This window comes from Tursiops truncatus, chromosome 11, assembly GCF_011762595.2.
Source record: "Tursiops truncatus isolate mTurTru1 chromosome 11, mTurTru1.mat.Y, whole genome shotgun sequence".
Taxonomy (NCBI): Eukaryota; Metazoa; Chordata; class Mammalia; order Artiodactyla; family Delphinidae; genus Tursiops; species Tursiops truncatus.
Genome location: NC_047044.1, coordinates 33,667,381 through 33,676,522, shown reverse-complemented (window position 1 = coordinate 33,676,522; position 9,142 = coordinate 33,667,381). Strand labels below are relative to the sequence as shown.

Below are 9,142 nucleotides of genomic sequence, written 5' to 3'. Positions count from 1 at the left end.
CACCGAGAATAGGATTGAAAACAAAGTTTTAAATAAAAGAAACATCTCAGCTTATGCACTTGTTAAACTTTTATCTTTCCACCATCTTTAATAGGTATAAAATCTGGATTTAAACTTACTTTAAATATATAATGGCCAAGGAGTCTTGCTTCCAGTAGGGGCAACGGTACCTTGGGTCAACCCTTGTACTGAGATGGATTAAGAAAGTGTGGTATGTGTGTATGTGTGTGTGCATGTGTGTGTATAATATCATAATGGGATGCAATCAAGGAAATTATAGGGCCAAATTCCAAAGTAAAAGAAATAAAACCTAGACGTGTGAACTTGGTATTTAGCACCATTTTTCCTTTACAGGGATTTGCCAATTCTGGAAGAGGTGACTGAGAGGCCAAGAAACAGATGAGAAAAGTTTTTGAAAGGTTTACAGAAAGAAAAATTCAGATTGCTTTCAAGGCTTGCCAGGGGCATTGGTAAATCACGCAGACTTCTGATTAAGATCCTTATGGTCTAACCCCCCCAAATAAGGGTGAAACGTACTTGCAAGGATTGAAGGATTGAAGAAGTGCAATTTCTGATTTCAGTCTCTGATAGTATTAAGGTCATTCTAGTTTGCTGATGACCCCAGCCACCTGCATAAGCAAATGCAAATCTGCTCCAGTGGAAAAAAATCTTCCTAGACCTTAGATCCTCTTTACGTATTTGTGTATTGAACCCAGCAGACGATAAAGAACAACTAGGTAAAAAAGAGTGGATATATGTATAACTGATTCACTTTGCTGTACAGCAGAAACTAACACAACATTGTAAATCAACTATACTCCAATTAAAAAAACCCAAAAAAAAACAGGCAAATGAAACAGATAATGTGGCAGAAAAGCAAAAGAACCAAAGAAATAAACCAACAGTAAACAGCAACTACAATGAACACCTGCTGCATGATTTTAGGAAGCAATGCATACATTGAGTGCTGAATAATCATCTCACCTTCATGAGTATAAAACTGAACTCTTCATCTTTCCCCCCAGATCCATTCCACCATGGCCTTACTTATCTTTGTCGTTGGCAACCCCACGGTTCCAGTGCTCAGCCCAAGACAGTGCTGTGGTCTTTGACTTTTTTCTTTTTGTCTCACCCTATATAGGATTGGTAAAGAAATCTTCACTCTTATTTTTAAAAGTACAGATAAATACAGAATCTGATCATTTCTCATGACATTCACAGCTACAAGCTTGCCACCCTGTTCTTACTGAATTGCTTGTGTCTCTGCTTGTCTCAACACAGCAATTAGCATGATTCTGTTAAAGCATACATCTAACCAGAATCTCCTCTGCTCAAAACTTTATAATAGCTCTACTCAGTAAAAGAGGAAGTCCTTAAAATGACTTACAATATTCTATACCTTTCTAAATCCATGCCAAGGCCTTAGAGCAAGTTTTATATCTGTACCATAAAATGTTTATCTCACCCAAATTTTTACTGTGTAATGTGCCAAAGGATGTCAACTTTATTCATTTTCCTATAATATACATGTTTACACTGAGCCAAGAAATGTTCTTTGGCACTACAAAAACTGCGATGAAAACTATTTACTGGAAATTTATATTAATCATTTTTTAAACTCATAATTTCAGTAGCAGAATTAGGGTTCAGTCATCAAAAATGAAGATTATTATGTTGTTAATGGGCATTGACTGCTGTTGTAAACAAGCAATGCTTTAAAAAATATCTTGATATAATAAATTTATTTTTGCACCAGTTCATCTTATTCCTTTTACCATTTTCCTTTCATGTAATGTTTTCTGATTAAAGTTACCTCTCATTGGGCATCAGATGTCTATTTTATTAACCTATTTTAATCTACTGATAGTCTAAGGATAAATAAACTTGGATATGTGGGACTGTTAGCCTTAATTTTTTTGTTGTTGCTTTTGTGTAATGTTTCCTGATTAAGACAATCTCTCATTGGACTCCAGCTGTCTCTTTTACTAATCTGTTTAAATATAATGATAGTTAAAAGATAAATAAGCTTGGATGTGAATAAATTTTGATGCAAAGAGCTGCATGGAGCAGAAGTGCTAGAAACTAGAGGACAGCCTTTATTACCATATAGTTATTTCTTTTGTCCATACAACTACGTTTAAAGTTCCATTTAAATTCAAGATTGTTTAAATTCAAGATTGAAAGTTGAATTTTTACAAGAACATAGTTCCTGCTGACCTTCCAGGTATCTATTTTAATTTTTTTCTTTTCCTTATCTACCTAAATGCAAATTATAACTACTCTTTAATTATAATTTATTTTCTTGGATTCAGTCAAATTAGATTATGTAATTGAACTAAAATCAGAATAATGAAACAGAAGTTGAGACAATGCTATATACCCATTTTATATAAACTTTTTTTAGCAAGATGACTAATACGTTAATAAATCTAACAACCTTGGTTAGTGTCACCATGACCTGGACCCTCCTAGTCCACATCCTGAATCAGGATCTCAGACGTCACCCAGAGTGGAACTTGTGACATGTTAGTGGAAAAATGGAAACCACATTTTGATACTCAGTTCTGGGGAGGAAACTGTTTTGCCAAAAACAATTTGCCTTGTAATTTTTCATTTCAGTTATCTGCAGCATGATGGCTAAAATGTGTTTTCTTCTCTTTTGTTCTGATTTGGTAAGGAAGCACAGATCAGTCTACACAGCCACCTGAACACTGCTGCCAAGACTATCCCTTAAAAAGAGGATTATTTCTACACAATAGGGAGTGCAAGCACATTTCCTGCCCCTGTCAAAATTCTGTCTACCTTGGGATAAGAAAACAGCCCCCACTCTGCTTTCCCAAATTAGATAGTATTAATTTTTTAAAAAGAAGGCAAATTATATCTTTAAATATCATGCCTTTTAAGACAGAATATTTAATATGTACCTGGATAGCAGTGCTTGTTTTTACAAAAATGTTTTTAGACATAAACACATCTTAGTATACATTATATCTTCCACCTGTGTACTTTTAGTAATTACATTTCTGTTTACATGCCTACAAAAGGGACTAACTTAATTCTACAGTTTATAATAAAAAATATTTTTAACTTATTAAAAAACTTAAGTAAAAAGAAAACCTAGAACAAATTTGAACAAACCTAAAACAAACATTTGAACAGATTGATTGTTTCACATATAGTTTTTTCTTTTGCAAAATAAGGTAATATAACAATGTTTTATATAGAAGATTTATATTCTTACAGTAACATTTACTAAAATTCTAATCTCTATGCACTTGTAAGGCTTTTGATACTCAATTTAGGGAGATATTGGTACAAACTGCATTAGGCTGGATTCAAAATTCTGAAGTTTAGAAATACTTTGTCAGTGGTATCTTTCATTTGCAAGTCTTTTTCTTAAAAAACACAAAAAACCAGTCTGGGACTCTGTAACCTTATTCTTATTTAGTTCATTCAACAAGTCTTGATTGAGTGCTGACTTTGTATCAGGAAAACCTTTTAAGTAGTAATGACAGCAATAAAAAAGGAAGAAACTTCCTGCCGTCAGGTGATTTAGGACCATGGGTATAATTAAATGGAAAGTGTCCATTGCTATGGAAATGTATTGATTTCCTCTGTACATTGGACTTTTTCTCAAAGTGATTAGCTGTAATGCTTATCGCTCCCCACACCTTTTACCTACACATTAAATTGATCTTTTAAAATTGTTTGAAAGCAAACATAGGATTTTTTCTGAATATGGCTCTTTTTTATCATTATGCAGACAAAATATGTAAGATACAGTTTACAATTCATAGAGCTCTTTATTCTCTTTCCCATTCCTTTGTGACACAGTAGTTTATTTCAAATACATCAGTCCAGAATACATATACCATCCCCATAACCTGTGAACAAATCTAGAAGTCAGATATGTGTAAAACATTTCTAATTTTTGTATTGGCCTGAAATATTGATATAAATCCCCAACGATAGTGCCAGATTAAACTTCAAAGATCATTGAACCATCTTTTTTTTTTTTTTTTTTTTTTTTGCGGCCTATTCAGTTCACATACTTGTAATGATTTGAATAGCTTGCTTGACAAGAGTGGCAAAATCACATCCTTACCCTCTGACTCATTTTTGTACTTATTTTGATTAGAATTTTTCTGAGGTCAAAGAACATGCTTTATTTATCACTTTAAAATAAATTTATATGGAACCACAAAAGACCCAGAATTGCCACAGCAAATCTGAGGAAGAAGGACAAAGCTGGAGGCATAACCCTTCCAGACTTCAGACAATACTACAAAGCTACAGTAATCAAACAGCATGGTATTGGCACAAAAACAGACATGTAGATCAATGGAACAGAATAGAGAGCCCAGAAATAAACCCACACATGTACAGTCAATTAATCTACAACAGTGCTCGCTTCAGTGGCACACATACTAAAATAGGAACTATACAGGGAAGATTAGCATGGCCCCTGCATAAGGATGACATGCAAATCTGTGAAGTGTTCTGTGTTAAAAAAAAAAAATCTACAACAAAGGAGGCAAGGATATACAATGGCGAAAAGACAGTCTCTTCAGCAAGTGGTTTTGGGAAAGCCGGACAGCTACATGTTAATCAATGAAATTAGAACACTCCCTCATACCATATACAAAAATAAACTCCAAATGGTTTAAAGACCTAAATATAAGAAAAGACACCATAAAACTCCTAGAAGAGAACACAGGCAAAACATTCTGGGACATAAATTGTAGCAATATTTTCTTAGATTAGTCTCCCAAGGCAAAAGGAATAAAAGAAAAAATAAACAAATGGGACTTAATCAAGCTTAAAAGCTTTTTCAGAACAAAGAAAACCATCACCAAATTAAAAGACAACTTATGGAATGAGAGAAAATATTTGCAAATGATGTGACTGACAAGGGGGTTAATATCTAAAATATACAAACAGCTCATGCAACTCAATATCAATAAAACAAACAACCCAATAAAAAAATGGGCAGCAGACCTACATAGACGTTTCTCCAAAGAAGACATACAGATGGCGAAGAGGCACATGAAAAGATGATCAACATCGCTAATTGCAGATGACATGAAAATCTTAAAGATGCCACCAGAAAACTACTAGAGCTAATCAATGAATTTGGTAAAGTAGCAAGATACAAAATGCACAGAAATCTCTGGCATTCCTATACACTAACAATGAAAAATCTGAAAGAAAAATTAAGGAAACACTCCCATTTACCACTGCAACAAAAAGAATAAAATACCTAGGAATAAACCTTCCTAAGGAGGCAAAAGACCTGTATGCAGAAAACTATAAGACACTGATGAAAGGAATCAAAGATGATACAAACAGATGGAGAGATATACCATGTTCTTGGATTGGAAGAATCAACATTGTGAAAATGACTATACTACCCAAAGCAATCTACAGATTCAATGCAATCCCTATCAAATTACCAATGGCATTTTTCACAGAACTAGAACAAAAATTTTACAATTTGTATGGAGACACAAAAGACCCCGAATAGCCAAAGCAATCTCAAGAAAGAAAAAAGGAGCTGGAGGAATCATGCTCCCTGACTTCAGCCTATACTACAAAGCTACAGTAATGAGTATGGTACTAGCACAAAAACAGAAATATAGATCAATGGAACAGGATAGAAAGCCCAGAGATAAACCCACACACCTATGGTCACCTAATCTATGACAGAGGAGGCAAGAATATACAATGGAGGAAAAGACAGTCTCTTCAATAAGTGATGCTGGGAAAACTGGACAGCTACATGTAAAAGAATGAAATTAGAACACTTCCTAACACCATACACAAAAATAAACTCAAAATGGATTAAAGACCTAAATGGAAGGCCAGACACTATAAAACTCTTAGAGGAAAGCATAGGCAGAACACTCTATGACATAAATCACAGCAAGATCCTTTTTGACCCACCTCCTAGAGAAATGGAAATAAAAATGAAAATAAATGGCACCTAACAAAACTTAAAAGCTTTTGCAGCAAAGAAAACCATAAAGAAGACGAAAAGACAACCCTCAGAATGGGAGAAAATATTTGCAAATGAAGCAACTGACAAAGGATTAATCTCCAAAATGTACAAGCAGCTCATGCAGCTCAATATCAAAAAAACAAACAACCCAATCCAAAAATGGACAGAAGACCTAAATAGACATTTCTCCAAAGAAGTTATACAGATGGCCAACAAACACATGAAAAGATGCTCAACATCACTAATCATAATAGAAATACAAATCAAAACCACAATGAGGTATCACCTCACACTGGTCAGAATGGCCATCATCAAAAAAATCTACAAACAATAAATGCCGGAGAGGGTGTGGAGAAAAGGGAACCCTCCTGCACTGTTGGTGGGAATGTAAATTGATACAGCCACTATGGAGAATAGTATGGAGTTTCCTTAAAAAACTAAAATCGAACTACCATATGACCCAGCAATCCCACTACTGGGCATTTACCCTGAGAAAACCATAATTCAAAAAGAGTCATGTACCACAGTGTTCATTGCAGCACTATTTACAATAGTCAGGACATGAAAGCAACCTAAATGTCCATTGGCAGATGAATGGATAAGAAGATGTGACACATATATACAATGGACTAGTACTCAACCCTAAGAAGGAACGAAATTAAGTTACTTGTAATGAGGTGGATGGACCTGGGGTCTGTCATACAGAGTGAAGTAAGTCAGAAAGAGAAAAACAAATACCGTATGCTAATGCATATATATGGAATTTTAAAAAGCGGTACTGATGAACCTAGTAGTAGGGCAGGAATAAAGATGCAGATCATATAGTAGCTTTATTTTTTATTTGTGGTTGACTATGTAACTGAATATTTGGGAGATGAAAACAAGGTTGTGCTTTCAGGTGAACTCAGGGGATTCCCTTAACTAATATATCAGATTGAAAAGTTGCCAGTTCCACACATATGAAAGCCAAAGCAACTGCATCTGAGATTCCTTTAGAAATCATTACCTGACCTCTCTTTCCCACTGGCCACACCGCTCACACTCACTCCTGCCCTTAGACTGTACCTCTTCTCTATCCTCCCGTAATATTTTATTATTTCATTTAACACGTAGTTTATAATCGTGAGTTGTAGCCCCACAGAGACGGTGAACTCCTTGAGGGCAGGGAGTATGCTTTGTTCTTCTTTGTAAACTTGTTACCTAGTATTTAATAGTTTGAGTTAATTGATATATCTCTATGCTATGGAATGTTGCTTGAATGAATTGAATGGATGAATGAATGAGATGGTCATAATTTTGGCTAGGTAGTTCTTTCCTTCAGATAACGCAGCCAGCTCTCCAGGACAGTTTGCATTTTGCTATCTCCAAGGTGGTTTTGTTTTCCATCCTGATTATTTAACAGATAATATAAATCTGAAACACAGAGAAGTTAAGGTTATTGATATAGAAGATCACTCAGTAGAGCTAAATCTACAACTCCAGATGAGTTGAAGGAATGAGACAGGTGGCCCAGTGGCTAAAAGTTTAGTCCTTTTTGTCAAAAAGACCCAGATTAGAATATGGATCCTCTTATTGACAGGGTATCCTTAGGTAATGAACATAATTTTTTCAGAGCCTCTGCTTTGAATAATGCCTATTTCACAATATTGCTGTGAAATAAGTTTGAACCAATGCTTAGCATATATTAAATAAATAATCTTAGATATATTTTAACTATGAGCATTATAGCTTTTAAGTAATTATAAATCAGACTAAAATATGTCATAAAAGAAACACACAAAAAAGATGAAATGGAGTCCATATGACAGAGTGTATTAACAAATAAATAATAACTCATGGAGTTAAAGAAACTAGGAGGTAATTTCATGATTGGGTAAATATATCTACAAAATAGCTGAGGCCATAGTGAGTAAATACTCATTTGTGACTGAGACAGACCCACTTTGTGATTCTTGTATTACTTTAATTATTAAGGGCTCTCCATTTCACTTTTAAAATTGTCAGGGTTTGGACAGTGAATTGTGGAGTTACTGTATCGTGGCACATGTGCTAATCTGGAACATTTTAGGAGGAATTTTTTGCACAATCTAGTAAGCATTATACCCTGAAATCTGCACAGGCATGTGTAGGAAGAGTTTCATCTTCCAGTATACAAAGATCTGGGTTGGTCAGCATTTCTGTTCTACCCAAATAATCAATTTTTATTCTATCCAAATAGTCAAGCGCATCTTGAATGTAAATATCTTTTTAGCAATTCACTTTAATGTTCTCTGACTACACAGAGTTAAAAATGTAACTTGGTGAGAAGCAGAATATACCAAATAACTCCTTAGGGTTGTATTTTTACTTGCTTTTTTTCTCTTTCACCCTCTTCTGATAACTTACTTCAATATACACTCATTTAGGAAAATGCTTTTTTTGGATTTACCATTATGGTCTGAGATTCAGAAAGTTGGAAGATATAATGAGAAATGTTCATTTTCTTTCTTTCTCCCTTTTCTATAGAGAACACATTTTAAATTTATTATGATTTCCAACAATTCCCTTTCCAACAATTATTTAATACAGGAAAAAAGCGTTGATAGGAAATTCTTCATTGTCATTTACCAGTCTTCTTTGTTAGCAACGTGACAACAGTAACGTTACTTCAGGTGATTTCTACAAGTCTTTCCTCAGCTGTCATCTAAACAAAATAAGATGAAATAAAACAAACACAAATTAATTGCACAGTTATTCATAAATACAAAAAATCTTTGTTATCAAAGATAAATTATAATTTAGAAAGCAAACATGCAAATTATATTAAATAGATCAATTTTTGAAAGTACATTTCTTCAAAGTATTGTGCAGCTCTTTCCTCACTATAACTGTTGTTAAAACATTAGTGGTGAAATAAAGCTATATCAGACTATGCTAATGTACATTTTAAACTATTACTTATGGAAATACAGATAAGAGATTCAGATCACATTATGAGAAATGTAATAATTTTCAAATAATTTTCACATTATCAGAAATTTATGATGGAAAGAACTCTAGGGAAATTTGCTTGGTGAATTATAAGCACAAATTTATAGTTATTATAATTCCAAGAAAATTTGAAAGATTCAATAGTATTTCAAAAGACTTTAATCAGTGATGATG

The 9,142-nt window shown here is 33.9% G+C and overlaps 1 non-coding gene across 1 annotated transcript; it reads left to right on the top strand.

Moving 5' to 3' along the window:
* Nucleotides 1-4,403: 4,403 nt before the first annotated feature.
* On the top strand, nt 4,404-4,510 carry LOC117314426 (U6 spliceosomal RNA). The gene has a single exon (XR_004529170.1). It is a non-coding gene; the product is annotated as a U6 spliceosomal RNA (small nuclear RNA).
* The last annotated feature ends 4,632 nt before the right edge of the window (nt 4,511-9,142 follow it).